We start from the raw sequence: 16772 nt of genomic DNA, 5'->3' as shown, positions 1-16772 counted from the left end.
ACGTTTTTTCATGGAGTAACGAAGAAAAAGTTTGCCCTGGAAATTTCTGTAAAGAAATCAGCAGGAAATATTTGTCGCAATCAAAACTAGGTGATTTCGAATCTCACGGATACGAATCACGAACAAGAGCATTATGTAATAATGAACAATGCGCCAGAGGACTACTAGATTTTGCATTGATTGCAACATGTATTGCTGCTTACATTGTTTCTCAAAATTACATTCTGAAACAGCAGGATCAAAATGATTTCAATGGATTGAAATCTGAAATGAAAAAAATTCTCCATAAAAAAAGAATTAAAATATGTAAAAAAAATATATAAAATCCCTTAAAAAAAGAGAGACTATCGATATTCGTCGACCTCCACGTTGGTGATAGTTGGGCAACGTAAACTTTGTTTGCGGCAGACGGACGATAGATATTCGTGAATCATTTTACTCTTACACGATGCTTAGAACTATGAAAATTTTTTATTGAAAAACTATGCGCTTTTCGGAAAATTTGTCAAGAATAAAAAGTTCTTGTAATCAGCCGAGAAATTAGCCTGAATTTTTCCGGAGCGTTTTGAGCAAAATTTTGAATTTTGCAAAAATTGTTCATATGCAAAATCCAAAATTTTGCTCAAAATGCTTCGAAACACTTCAGGCGTATTCCTTGGCTGATTACAAGAACTTTTTATTCTTGATGATTTTTCCGAAAAGCGCATCGTTTATTGTAAAAAAATTCATGAATGTTTTCACAAAAATTTTGCCATTAAGACGCAATTTTGAAAATACTAAAACGAAAAATCGATCTTTGAACCATGGATTCTCAAAGTTTATACATTTATTCCACCCGTTAGTGAGATTCCAAGTTAATTACAGACTCGAAAAGCTTTGGAAAATGGTTCACAAAAAAAAAGACACGAAAAATCACGTTTTTTTTTTTGTTTAAATTGCATTTTGGGATAATAAGAAAATTTTTTGAAAAATTTCATTGGCACCGTCGGAAAGAGGAGATCTTAAGCAATAAAAATATATGTGTCTCAATTTTTTCTAGTGTCGAATAGTCTTAGTTATTGGCCGTTGAAAAGCAGTGTACCGGTAGTGGCGTTTTGGCCGTTTAAGGGTTAATTCAAATTCGGTATTAAAAATCACCCATCACGTCACGGTTGAGCCATAACCTCAAAAAATGACGAAAAATCATGCACTGAGGCAAATAAATTTCAAAATAATGCCAGCGATGCAAGTTTTCACTTCAAAAACATGTGGACAACTGTGAAGGAACAAGCCTTGCCTGATATCAACTTATTTAACATAATTTTAACCAACAGAACCTGACCTCACCTAACCTGAATTAACAGAAATTTATTGAACTACACGTAAAGTTCTGGAAGCATATTTTCCCAGTAGCAAATGTGTGCTACATCGAATGGGTCAACTCGAGCATAACCTAGAAATAAATCTAACCTAGCCTAACCTAACCTAACCTCACGAAACACAATTAAACTGATTGTGTTGTCCCGTTGTGTTTGCGGTACCGTTTGAATCAGTTTGGGCTTAACCTGCAAAGAGGTCAAACCTATCCTAACCTAAAAAACCTGACCTAACCTAATATAACCTAACTTAACTTCACTTAACCACTTAACCACACGTGTAGCTATGTAAGCGTATGGTTCTCAGACTTAAATGTGTGCTATATTTTATAGGTTAACTCGATCTTAACCTACAAATGAATCTAACTTAACAGAATCTAACGAAATTTTGCTTAACGCAACACAACTTAACTTAAGTGTTCCCGTTGTAACACAATAAAATTCATTTCATTGTACAACAGGTGGTTAAAAATTTAGACGCATATTACTCATTTGAAGAAACTTAGAACTACAAGTAGAATTGACCACATTTCAATTAACCTGACAATGTTTGTATCAATTAAAATGTAGAATTGTAACTTAAACATGCAAATGAATAAGAGTTTTATTCAAAATTTTTTTCCCTCTGCTTTTCTTAGACTTAAGGGATATATTTATACTATCTTTCGTGCATACATTTTATCTTGCTTTTTATCGTAATTAAATTGATTTATAGACCTACTTCAGTCTATTTTCGGCCTGCTATAACGTGTCCTTTTTTCTTCGAAGGAACGATGCAAAGGGTTACGCTTACGTTTAAGAACTACATTCGTTTCCCTTTTCAACATCCAGCAAAAATCAGCCATCATGACCTCGTCCCATCTACCCTGATATCGTTGTTCCATCACTTTTAAGTCTTGACGAAAACGTTCCCCTTGTTCTTCGCTGAAATCACCAACATTTTCTGGAAACTTATCCAGATGGGAATCTAGAAAGTGAAGTTTTAAATTCATCAAGCAGCTTAACTTTTTTTAGTTTCTTATCATTTTCGCAACAATATTCTCGTAGTCTGAACTTTTTTTGTTACCGAAGAAATTTGCGTTTCCTGCTTTAAAACTTTCCCAAGCGTCCATTTCAATTTTCGTCATGTGGCTCGCGAAATTAGTATCTCTTGTTAATATTCGAATCTGTGGTCCATCAAAGACGCCTTCTTTCAATTTAGCGTCTGAAACATTAGGGAATTTAAGGGATATATACTTTGTCAAGAAGCATTTTAAATTTGTTATATTCTTCTTTGATGACCGTTGAGTGAGCTATAGGGATAGGAGCGTAAGTATTCGTGTTATGCAGTAAAACAGCCTTAATGCTGTGTTTTGACCAATCAATGAAAAGTCGCCTTTCTTCATCTCTGTACACATTTTTCTTCAAGTGGTTTATTAGTCCGTTAACGTCAGTGCATTACACTAAAGACGTCTCTTCGTCATTAACCAAAAACTTTCTGAATTATTTGTCCCTGTCGCGATAGAATGAAACTTTTGTCTTTGGCTCTAGAAGATTTCTTCTTTTTAGAAATGAAGCGGCAAATTCAGCGCCGTCTTTCGGTAATCCAAGATCTCTAATAAAATCATTCAGTTCTAGTTGCGACACTAATATTGGAACCTTAAATTTCATTTTATGCACGCCATATTCGTCATCTTTTTCTTCATCTTCATTGGAATCATCAGAACTGTTTTCTGTTCGATCACTGGTTTCACTACCGTCTCCATGACGTTGACTTTCAACTTCCATTCTATCATCTTCTAAAGCGCTTAAATCAGTCTGGCGTGCATTTTTATTGATTTCAATTGCTCTTTTGACTGTGCACACATTAATGTACGAAATGTTATTTTTATTTTTGGCGTTTAACTTTTTGACGGAATTCATGCAAAAGTAGCAGTCCTTCGCAATAACGGGTTTATTCCATGTGATTGGCGTAGAGTACTTGCGGTACTTTTCGTTGTTTGAATTTTTTAGAAGATACAACATAAGTCTGCAGGAATTGCAAATGACATGAGGAACCCGTTTTGTTTCTTGGTGCAGCAATTTACGGTCAAAACACTTTTCGTAAAGACTTTTCACTTCCTCGTCGATTGATTTTCGCAAAATGCTCACTTCATATTTACTGCAAATGTAATAGAATGAATCTGAGCTATTCTTGCAGGCATACGATTGAGAAATGCTCGTGGTTTTTTTCCTTGTAGCATGAGACTCTACACCAACCAAGTGATCCATTGATGAAGAGCTACGTTTGCATGATGGCGACGTCGGAGAGCCCGGTTTCCCACCCTGACCAGACGCCGATACTGGGGTTTTTCCCTGCATCGTAATACACTTTTTACCTGCGTCTGCCATGACGGCATGAACGCCGTTTACCCCGGGACTCAGCCAATGTGGATCCGTTGGCCACCGTCACCACGTGGAGGTGTTCTGGTTACAGACACAGGCGAATAATGCTAGCAACAAGCGGTTACATAACTCGACATTTACTGCTATAAATGTCAAAATATGAAAGTACGCAAGAACAGGGTTGCCAGCGTAATCGTTTAGGTTAGGTCAGGTTTTGTTAGGTTAGGATAGGTTAAACCTCTATGTGGGTTAAGCCGAAGCTGAATGAAACGGTACCGCAAAACACAAAGGGACAACACAATCAGTTTAATTTTGTTTCGTGAGGTTAGGCTAGGTTAGATCATTTCTAGCTTAGGCTCGAGTTGACCCGTTCGATGTAGCACACATTTGCTACTGGGAAAATATGCTTCCAGAGCTTTACGTGTTGTTCAATAAATTTCTGTTAATTCAGGTTAGGTGAGGTCAGGTTCTGTTGGGTAAAGTTATGTTAAATAAGTTGATATCAGGCAAGGGTCGATCCTTCACAGTTGTCGACATGTTTTTGAAGTGAAAATTTGCATCACTGGCATTATTTTGAAATTATTTGAAAATTTGAATTCAGCGCCCCAAAATCCATAGGAATACGTGTGTCTTGTTACCAGATCCGCACACTTTTTTTGTTGTTGTGTGGCTGTGTTATTTAATGTGCCTTTTACAGAAATTCCCTGAATTTTTAACATTTTTTTTCAAATTTTTGGATTTTTTTTTACCAACAAAATTCCCTGACGTTTCCCTGATTTATTGGTATTCCCTGATAGTCAACTTTTTCGTATATACTTTAAAATCTTCTAAAATCTGTTAAGATCCTTGAAAATCTTTGAAAATCTTTTGAAACCGATTTAAATCCCTTTAAATTTTCGAAATTCCATTTAAATCCACGGACATCCTTGAAAATCGTAGACAATTTTCAAACTTTTGGCCTTTTTAAATACATGTGAAATATCGTGTCTTCTCTTGAAATATAACAAAATTTCTTCTAATCGCTGAAAACCTTTAAAATTATTTGAAATCTCTTGTAATACACTCAAATCGTTCTTAATTCGTAGAATCCCTGAAGTCCCTTAAAATATTCTAAAATCTGTCTGAATTCTCTCTGAAATTGTACTACGTAGTTCCTTAAAACTCGTGAAATTTTTCGAAATCCCTTGACATTTCGTGACTTCTTTTGAAATATTTCAAAATCTCTTTAAATCCATTAAAATTTTTCATGATTTCCTTAAATCCCGTGTGATATTCGGAAAGCATGCTTAATTCCTTACAGTCAAGAATCAGAATAATAAATAATTAACAATAAACAAACAAACTCGTTCAAAATAACTAGTGCTTTGAGTTTTCTCTTGGGTCAAATTTACTCTCCGATATAGGAATCGGGTTAAGGTATTTCATTTACTTTCACAAGATTGAAGGATTTCAAAGATTTATAGTGGTTTTACAGTTTTTTTTCCTTTAGAGAACTTAAATCAATAAGTTTAATTTAATCTTAATTTTGGATAAATTACATGGATTTAAGCGATTTCGGCAGTTAAAAAAACTTCACAGAATTTGCAATATTTCCAAATATATATGAGGCGGTTTTAAGGGATTTCAAAGGATTGCAACAACCATCGAGGAACATCCACGGATTTTGAGGCTTTCAAAAGGATATGATGAAATTTCTTAAAGTTTGTATTTAAAAATATTTCCATCAATGTCCAGGAATTAAAAAATATTTTAAGGGATTTTAGAGGATTTTTAGGCTTTTCAAAGATTTCAAGTGACTTTAATAAATTCAAAATGATTTCAAGAGATTAACAAAATTGTAAGGGGTGTCAAATTAAAAAAAAGATTTCCTAAGATTTTAAAGAATTTTAAGGCATTTTAGGGTATTTCAAGTGAGTTAATAACACTTAATGAGTTCTTCAAATCTTTAAGGCATTTGAGGGATTTAAAAAATTTCTAGGAATTTAAACGGGGTTTTCTAGCAAACTGTTAGAAATAAGTTTAATTAAATTTTTAATATAGGGACTTCAAATGATTGATACTTTGTGATATAAATTTAATTTAATTCGAAGGTGTTTTTACGGATTTCTACAATTTCAAAGGATATGAAAGAATTAAAATAATTTTGAAGGATTTTAATGATTTGTGATCTCTCTCAATTTGAAATAGTAAAATATAAGTGATTGTCAGTAAAATTCTACTGACAATTAGTAGAATCGTGTTGATTGGATTAGTAAAACGAAAATTACTTATTGAATCAGTTATATTTGTATTAAATAAAACAGTTATGTTCCAAATATATTTATGTACTACTTTTAAAGGTGAAATTTTTTTCTCCACTTTTATTAATCAATATAGAACAGTTTCAATTTGTGTCAACTTGAAAAAGTTCATCATGATGATTTGCATTTTGGTTAAAATATATTTTAACCATATTTTTGACAATGAACTAAGAACACCTTTTAACGGAGGCCTGTTTTGAATTAATTGTGGAATTAACGTTTTTCATAGAATTAATTTCTAGCAAATTTCATTGGTTGATAACCTAGATACAAACTCGATGTGTCAAATTAATTCAAAGAATAATTCAAAACAGGTCTCCGTGAAAAGGTACCCAAATTATGTTTGGCTTTTCAAAACATTTTGTATTCTCTCCAAAATTATCATTGTACAAGTATAATGCGTTTTGCGTCTGCTACCAATTTAGGCGCCTTACTTTACTGCGCTTGCGTTAGGGTTGCGGATTTGGCGCGGAATTCAAATGAAAATTAAAAACAATTCTAGTCATTAAAATAAGAAATTATCATAAGATGGACAGAAATGTATATAACTTGTACATTTTTTTCTGGATTGAAACTTAGCAAGTTTAGAAAAAAAATTGATTATTATATGCGTAATAGTAATCGCTTCAAACATTTTATAACTTCGAAAGTAAACTTAGCTTTCCTGACATTTTATTCACATATAGATATACATACATCTTTTTATCAAAACACGGGTGAAATTAATTTGTAAATTACTTTTAGTACTTAAAAGATTATTTTAAAAGGTTGTACAACATTTCAAGAGATATGAAAGATTTAATAGGATGTCAACGAATGTTGATGTTTAACGAATTTTATTAAATATTTCTAAATTTATTAAATTATTTAAAGAGACTACAAAAAGGTTTTCATGAATTTCAATGAAATTTTCCGTGATTTTAAATATATCAAGAGAATTCACACATTTTCGCTATTTCTCTACTTTTTAAATTATTTCCGCCAATATTTTTGCACTATATATTCCAAATTCAGATTATCCTACGATTCTTTTCATTATAATGATTTTATATAATACATGTCCTACAATCAATTCCTTGAAATCTTTTAAAATCACTCGAAAAAATAACATTCTTTCTGAAATTTTACTCTTTTGGAATCGTTTGAAATACCTTAAAACTGTTGGAAATCTCACTAAATAATATTAAATTTAGAGAGTGTGAGAGGAAGTGTGACATTATTGGAACAAAAGTGAATAAATTAATACATAAATGTAAATGGGAATCTCTATGGAATATAATATTTGAATTAGTTATTAATTGATGTCAGAATAAGGCTCTAGGTGGAACTGGACAGATATGTACGTGGGCATCGCATCGCAGTTAACCATAATTCAGCGTGAAGGAATCTCGTTAAACTGAGCAAAATTATGACTGGTGCTCATTTGGTATTCAACGCTCGCGAATGATAACTCGCTTTTCTTCCTTCCCTCGTATGAGAACCCCACTCCAGTATATTTTAACGTTACAGTTTGAACTACGCATTTAGCAAAGTCATAGGGGACGTACATTAGTTTAGAATTGAAAGGCAATATCGGGTTAGCCTATTTCTTATATTTATTTATAATGTGCACGTGAGTTTTATGCAAAATGGCGTTTTGCCATTAGCTTATCCACAGCCAACACCCCCTTTCCTCTACCTCCCTTCCCCTGACTTCACTAACCCCTACTCAACGATATTTCTAATAATTTCCCCTATTGCCTTCACTGACACTCACTTCCTCTACTTCCACTCACTAATTTTCCCTCACTTCCTAGCCCCCTCACCTTTCCCCTATTTCCCCCCACATATTTCACCCTTTGCCACCTCATTCCCAATATCTTCCTCCTTCATTTATTCTCCCCACTTCTCTAGCCATCCTAATAGACATCTTCTACTACTTCCCTTCCCTAGCTCATACTACTCCACCCTTATTTATCCTTATTTATAATAATTTCCCCTGCTTCCCCTCACTTAGAGTAGCTCATTATGTTTCCTATCACTTCCTCAACCTCATCGCCCCTCACTTCCTATTGTTCCCGTCCTCTAATTTCCTAACACTTCCCCTAGTCCTCTCATTATGCTTTACACTCTTCTACTGACTCTAGACCGCTTCATCTTTACTCGGCTTTAAGGTTGACGGCCTGTGCCGTCAAGAAAGGCCTCAGCTACCTTTTTCTATTGTTCCGCGCTGGACTCGATCTCGAAGCTGGACGGGGCGCTGTGGCTCTTAAACGATGGTTTCTATATTATGTTTCAGTGGTACACTTAAATTTGTAGCAAATCTTTAACGTGTTACCATATTTGGTACCTGCACTTTAAGAAACTTTTTTTATGATATGTATACTAAATAAAATGTCTTCATACATAAATAATTATTTTCATGAAATAAATAAATTTAATAAATAATTAAATTAAATAAATAATTACAAAGAAAGGCTGGAAGGAAGGGAAATTACAAAAAAAAAAAAAACTTTTGTTTAGGAACAGATTTAAAAGCTGCATTTTTTGACAAGTATTTCCAATAAAAATCCAGTAAAATAATAAATGTTTAAAAATTTTTCGCATTGCCTCTTGCATAAAAAATAATGCTCTAAATTTGACTCTTCTTAAATACGCCCGAAATTCCTTACTTTTTTTTACATTTTTCAGTATGCAAAGCATAATAAATTGTTTACATCAATGTCTTTAAGCTTATTTACGTAGAACCCTTCCAGCCTTTTTGTATAATTATTTATTTAATTCAACTAATTATTAAATTTTTTCATTTAATAAAAGTTATTATGCGTCGATTTAGACATTTTATTTAGTATAAATACAAAAAATAAATTTTTGAAAGTAACCCGCAGTAACGTACGTTACTTTGCATGGCAGTTACCCAAAACTTGTGACACGTTAAGGGCATGTGATACTTACAGTTTCCCCGGCTTTTTTTCCACGAAAATGAAAATTTTTTAAAACTGAATTTGAAGATGCTATAAAATATCATGACGGACGTCCCTGGACTCATTTTTAAGGGATTTCATAACAAAAAAATTTATTGTGCTGAATCAAAATTTTATGCATATGTATTATTTTGAGGTTACGTCGTTTTTCATCTCTGCCTTTCTGATAATCTGGAAATTATTTATGAAATAAACTTTTTTGATTGCCTGCAAACAAGGTTAGTTCCGGGTGATTAGTTACTATGTTTATTTGTAAGTCCTAAGTTTTCGGGCAAAAATATTGTGTAGTTTGGAAGTAACGCTCGGGTGAATTGTAACGCACATAACCTCGAAACATACACGCACGTTGTTAGCAATATCAACAATTTTTTGATAAAAAAACACAAAAAAAGTGTATGGGGACGTCCGTTAGCATGTTCGCTATCATTTCCCAGATTTTGAAGGCAAAATATTTCTTATCCTAGGAAAAAAGCCGGGGGGAATCTAACACTAAAAAAATCGATACTATTTCCTAAGCGCTATGCAAATTAATTACATTTTGCTAAATTAAAACTTTTTTGAATTAACCTACAAAAAAGTGTGTGGGGACGTCCGTTAGCATGTTCGCTATCATTTCCCAAATTTTTAAGACAAAATATTTATTATTCTAGAAAAAAAACTGGGGGAACCTAAAACTGGTGAAATCGACAATTTTCTAAGTATCACATGCCCTTAACAATTCTATTTAAATTTAAATGTACCACTGGTACGCAATATGGAAGCCGCCGCGCCGGTTGAGAGCCAAAGCGCCCTGTTCAGCTGCAAGATCGAGTCCAGCGGGAAATAACAGAAAAAAGGTTGATGAGACGCCAGGTATGATGTGGTACTTTGAGATCGCCTTAGACCCAATTTTGGGCCGACAAGACCCGAGACTGGCCCAGGATTTGGAGATGAGTTTATTTCCGGCACTCCCCCAGCCCTAATTTTCTTTAATTTCCCACCACTAATTTCACCTCACTTCACCTACTTTCCCTCATTTTTTCCAATTCCCATCCTCTCTTATTTTTCCTACTTTCCCTACGCTAATTTCCCCTACTACACCGACTTCTACTCCCGTTATTTCCCCTACTTCTTCTTTGTTCATTTCCCTATCACTTCTCCACTCCTCATTTTCTCTCCCTCTCCTAAATTTGCCAAACTTCCCCTCCTTGGAATAATGTAATGTGGACTGATGGACACACCACCAAAACTATAAAGGGTTGCCCGGGATTGCGCAACCCTAAAGAGGAGGGGAAACAACTCTGGTAATACCCAGGACCGCTCGATTATCCACTTTTTATCCATTTGCAATCCGCGGCAATTCAAGTAATTCGAACTACAGTGAAACTCTCTTATAGCCCCGATTTTAGGGCTGATGGTGGGTCGAAACCAACTCATTATAGCCCGCTCCGCTTTTGTTTTTTCACACCTGAGTGCTCACCTGGGTGACAACCGTTGATCCCGGGCACCCCGCACAGCTTCTGTTACACCTACCTGTGGCGCGGCGTCAATTCCCGGTAGGGCTATAGAAGGGAGGGCTATTAAAGGGTTTCACTGTAGTTCCCTTTTAGTCCATCGTAATTCACTTGTAATTTGGTTATAACATAAGGTAATCCAATACTAATATGGGGTAATGCACTTATAATCTAGATATTTCTTAATAATTCTGATACTTGTAAACCGGAGAAATTCACATGTAACCTGTATTAATCCATTAGTAATCTGTAGTAATCCACTTGGAATCCAGATATAATATGAAGTAATCTAGTCCTAGCTTGTAATAATCCACTTGTAATTCGGAGTTATGTAATCTAAATAATTCGGAGTAATTCAGGTAATCCAAGTAATCCACTTGCAATACAACTTAATCCTCTTATAATCTAGAAAAATCTATTTGAAATTCGCGTAAATTAAATTAATTCAAGAAATACAAGTAAATCACTTGGAATTCAAGAAAGTTAAATGAGATAAAATGAAATTAAAAATCCTAATTAACGTACAATAATCAAATTAATTAATTAATTAACTTCTTTTATTATTATCAAATTATAATTAAAAAAATCTGCCCTCTACGCGGGCACATTCTCATCGCGCCCTACGCGCGCGGCTCCCTTCGCTCACAAGTTTGAGCGCGCCTAGGGCGCGCGAATGTTGGTTCTCGCGCTTCGCGCTCGATGTTGTATTTACCTCACACTACGCGCTCGGTCTTTATATTTGCGCACATTCTTGATCAAACATTTTAAAATTAAGACTCAAAACATCCACCACTGTAATTATGAGAGTGTAAATTCTCTTTCGTTAAAGAACCTTAGCTCGAGAGTTGGAGCGCACCTACGGCACGCGACTGAGGGCAATCGCACTCCACGCTTAGTCTTTGCATTTCTTTCACATTCGGGCACAGACCTTTTAAAATCAAAGGTGAACGGACCGACAACTGTAACTTTGTGCTTTTGAACTCTCTTTTGTTAAAGCTCTTTTTGGCTTTAACGAACACATTCTCCTCACGTATCTCGTGCTTCGCACTCGATTTTGTCCAATCCGTAAACTTTTCTACATCATGCAAAATACTTTTATATCAATTATAATACATGTTTTATGTAACTCTGCCAGGGATTACTTATTTAAAAATAGCAAAATAAAAAGCAAATTGTATTCATCATGATTATTTTTGTATTTATTTCTTATTTAGCTTTAAAGTGTATTCTAAGCTGCTCTGAAACATGTATCATTTCAATAAATGTATATCATTACAATTCATAATATGCATATAAATTGAATCATACTTATTCTTATTTCCTTGTTTTTATATTTTTTTTATTTTTAATGTTGTTTTTTACGATTAAATAAAAACTACTGCGCATCTGGACAGGGTCCAATAAAGGAACCTATACAGGGCCCTATATAGGAGCCCATGTCCTGTTTCGTCTTTTCTGTGCTTTTTCAAACAATTTAAATTTTTAATTTTTAATCTTATGTTTTACGATTAAAAGAAAATCTACTCGTCCTATCGAAAAATAATTAATAATAAATTTATAGATCTTTTTAGGCCAACAACTTTTGTCTGGTAATTTAAATTCATACGTTGTGTCGTTTTTTCAAACAAATTTAATATTTTTATTTAGAATGTTATTTTTTACGACTAAAGCAAAAACTAACTGTCCTATCAAAAATTATAGCTCTTTTTTGGATGAACAAGTTTTGTCTCAATTTTTCTTGTAGTTTATATCGACCAAAGTAGCTTCTCGACCAAATTAGAAAAGTTGTTATCATAGTCTTGTAGAGCTTTCAAAAAGCAAAGTTTTTCTTCTCTTGACTTTTTTTCACATCATGCGTTTTTTGGCTTCAAATTTTCATTTTAGTATTTTTTATTTTTTATTTTTTATTTTTAAAATGCTCTAACTCTGATAATTTTATTTTTACAGAAAAACGCCATGGGGATAAATTGTTTGAGTTTCTGAGTGCTATTAACAACTGTACATAGAATTTTTGAATTTTTGAAAAAGTGGTTTCAAAAATATTCAAAATGTACCCACTTTTTGAATTTTCATCCAAAAATGGCTGGCTAACGAACTTAACCTTTAGTTTAGGAAACTAAACGAGTGTACCAAAGGACAATCTAATAGATTATTACTATTAGTCTAGTGGAATATTTATCAACATTGGTTCATTAATTTTTTATTATTTAAACAAATGGAATTTGTTTAAACAATTTTTTTTCGAAAATTCGTTTTTTTTCTTCAAAATTATTACTATTGGTCTAATGGAATATTTATTATCCTTAGTACATTAATTTTCAATTGTTTAAATAAATATAATTTGTTTAAATAATTGAAAAAATTAAAAATTATTAATATTTCTTCAGTGGAATATTTATCAACATTGTCTGATTAATTCTATTGAAAAAATTTTTTTTTAAATAAAAATTATTACTTAAATATTACTGATAAATTAGTTATTATTAGATTAATTATTAATCAGTAATTAACTATTTCCGAAAAATATTCCACTAGACCCAGAGTAATTATTCTTATTTAAAAAAATTAGAAACTAAATTATTTAAATAAATTCCACTTGTTTGAATAATTGAAAATAAATAAACTAATGTTAATAAATATTCCACTTGACCAATAGTAATAATTTTTAGGTAAATAACGAATTTTGAAAAAAAAATTTAAACAAATTCTATTTGTTTAATCATTTAAAAAATAATAAAACAATGTTATTAAATATTCCACTAGACAAATAGTAATAATTTTCAAGGGGAGAAAAAACAAGTTTTCGAAAAAAAATGTTAACAAATTCCATTTGCTTAAATGAATAAAAATTAATTAACCTATGATAATAAATATTCAACTAGACCAATAATAATAATTTAAAGTGAAAAAAACACTAGAATACAGTGCTCCAAAGGTCGATTTCATGAGGAATTGACATTTTTTGTTTTAAGGGTAGTTTTTAGGTACTCCTGGGGGTGTGTCAGGGATGTCAAACCCATATGTCTAATACATGAAATTCTTCGTTCGATAATTCTCAACAGGCCCTTATACTTTCCCGACACATTTTTTCAAATTCTAAAAAAATATTCCAGAAACTCAAAAAAGTCATTTTCCCCATGCATTTTACATGGGAAACTTCAAGTCAAAACCGGCACCTGATAAAATCGAGAAAAAAACTAGGGAATTTCTTTTTTCGGATTTGGAATGCAATTGGGGGCATCGTTGCCCTCTAAAAAATGCGGTTTTGAGGCACCGTAATGATCACTTTGAAATGGGCAATCATTGATGGAGGTGGCCAATGATTGGCAGAGGTGGCCAATCATTGTACCCATTATCCTAGTTTTATTTGTGAGCATTATTTTATATTAGCTTATTTCAATTATTTCTTAACGAAATTGTAGCTCTTTTTGGGATAACAATTTTTGTTAATTCACGTTTTTTCGTATTCTATGTAGTTTGACCATAAAATGTAATTTTATGCAATATGATGCAATGTTTTCCTTAAATGTTTTTCTTAAATGCAATGTTTTTCTTTTCTTGGCTTTTTTTTATCATATCGTGCGTTTTTTGGCTTAAAATTTTGAATTTCGGTTGACTTTTTAAATTTTGAAAATGCTATAACTCTGAGAATTTTCTTTTTATAGAAAAAAGCCATCAGGATACATTGTTTGTCCATTTTAATACTATAAATATCCGTACACAGAATTTTTAAATTCAGAAAAAAAGTGGTGTCAAACATTTTCAAAATGCGCTCACTTATTAAATTTTTATCAAAAATGTCTGGTTAATGAATTCATTCTTTCTTTTAAGACTTAAGAGAAGTGTGCCAAAGATGGATTTGATCCGTTCATTTTTGCGAGAGTTATCGTGTTTTCGGACGGATGGCCAAACGGCCGTACGGGCGAACAGACAGACAGACGCCATCGTAAAAACTTGATTTTCGGTTTGAGGGGGTCTCGAAACGTGGAGATCCGTTGAAAAACTGTGATGTCAAATTTCCGACAATTCTAATACTTTCTTTCTTAATCATATATGATGAGATTGTAAAAAAATGTACATCGAAAAAAAACGAATTTATCGGTCAAAAAATACCTGACAACTGCATTTGTTCATTAAATTTACTTATTATGTAAACAATTATAATGTAAGAGGAATTAAAAAAAATATAGTATTTTTTCCATTAAATTTCTTGCAATATATATGAAAAAAACGTATAGTTATGGAAAATCGTAGAAAACATTTTTTTCAACTAGTAATTTGTTAACTAATGTTACTCTATGCAACTTAGGCGATTTTAACAATTTTCTTGTTATTGACGAGCACCGGGGACGTGACATAGAAAAAAATTGCCATTTTTTCGTCGTATTTGTTTATTTATAAAAAAATTGGAAACCCAATTCAAAAATTAGACTTGACAACTCTCTTAGAAATCTTTTCAGATTTGTGTGTCCAAATCGGTCAATATTTGTTGACTATATGTTATTTTGAACCAAAAAAGTAATTTTTCCCCCATTGTGCTACGCACACTCGCTTACGGTGCACACTCGCTTACGGCGCACACTCGCTTATGACTCACACTCGCTTACGAGGCACACTCGCCTACGACTTTAGGTTCCTTCTATAGTCATGAGAAATGGCCTTATTTATGAAATTTATTACATAAAATTGCATTACATTTAGGTAATAACCTCTTATAAAATTTATGGTATTATTACAACAAAAATTTTTTAAAGAGCAGTGTGGAAATTGTTCTAAATTTGTCTGCGAAGTAAAAATTTCAATTTTTCATACAAAAAAATTTGTGAGCCTTAATTACACAAGTTAAAAAAAGCGAGTTTGAACTCCTTATTCATGCACAATCGCTTTTGGTTAGGTATTATGTTGATGCGACGCATAATAGCTAAAATGCTTTATCTGTTAGAGCTTTCGGGTTCAAAATGTCTAGAATATAATTGTGCAAGAGAGTTTAGCACCGCTTACTCATGATGTGTGAGGTGTTTAATTACCTACTTATTCTAGCTCATACGCGGTTGGCAGACAACAAGAAGTAGCTCAAATAAATTATTGCGGTACAGCCATTATCCTTCTCGCCCTTATCCACAGCCTCCACTCGATTTCTCGTTTCCTCGACTATTTCGCGCGAAGACTATTTGCTCGGCCTTCAAAATTACTCCATTAGCATTAAGCCAGTACAATAGCACCCCCCCTCCCCCCAACACACTTTACACATTCGGACATTTATATATACATATATTTTACACAGAAATGTAACGCTTGGACCTGGTTTAAAATTTAAACCAGGAATTTGTTGTGCAGATTTTGAATAACTGGCTCATTTGAATAATACATCTAACCGAATATAGGTTAGACTTCAAATGACTTGTACACTAGGGTGGTCTAAAAATAAATTATTTTTTAAGAATATAATGCATATCTCTTGAAAATTTCTTCAAGTGCACACAAAAATAAATCCATTTCTTTATTTTGAAACAAAATATATGGAGCGGTGGTGCACAGGTGGAAGGAAATGCACTTTTTTCGTTCAAAAATATCGAGAGCCTTGAATTTGGTCTGATTTTGAATTTTTTTCAATTGAAGTTCATTCAATTCTGAACAGCTTGACGCTCCGAACTTTTCTTCTCTATTTGTTTATTAATAATTTTTCCACTCAAAGTATGGAAAAACTAAAATTTTCTACAAAACAATCTTTTACGCTTTAATAACCGAGAAGAAAAACTTAATATTATCTTAAATGAATGTTCAGGGACACGCAGAATACAAATAATTTGTTTATTATTATTATTGTTATAAACAATTCTTGTGGCGAAATATTGAAATTTGAGATTTAAAAATACATAATTTCCTCTAATTGCCAGAATGACTTCAGGTAATCCTTAAAATAATAAATATTTAATAATATTTGATAAAATATTACAATTTAAATTTTTATAACCAAATTCAAAATTTTGGCCCTTTCGAATAGAAACAAATTTTTTTACACTGAAAATGTTTGAAGCTATTGGACGAGTGACTGCTAGTCACAAAAATATTAGAAAAGTTAAGAATAACCACTGTTATTAACAATTCTTCTGACAAAATATTTAAACTTCAGGTTTTATCAAATTTAAATTTTCTTTTATGGCCAGAATGGGTATAGATATTCCCCAAAAAATGTACGAGGGTAGTTCAATAAGTCCTTAGAATGAAGTATAAAAACAATTTTTTTTGGGTAAATTTTTTTTATTTTCAACATAATCTCCTTGGAGCTCTATACAC

This window comes from Belonocnema kinseyi, chromosome 10 (assembly GCF_010883055.1).
Source record: "Belonocnema kinseyi isolate 2016_QV_RU_SX_M_011 chromosome 10, B_treatae_v1, whole genome shotgun sequence".
Taxonomy (NCBI): Eukaryota; Metazoa; Arthropoda; class Insecta; order Hymenoptera; family Cynipidae; genus Belonocnema; species Belonocnema kinseyi.
Note: the sequence above shows the minus strand (reverse complement) of the source record.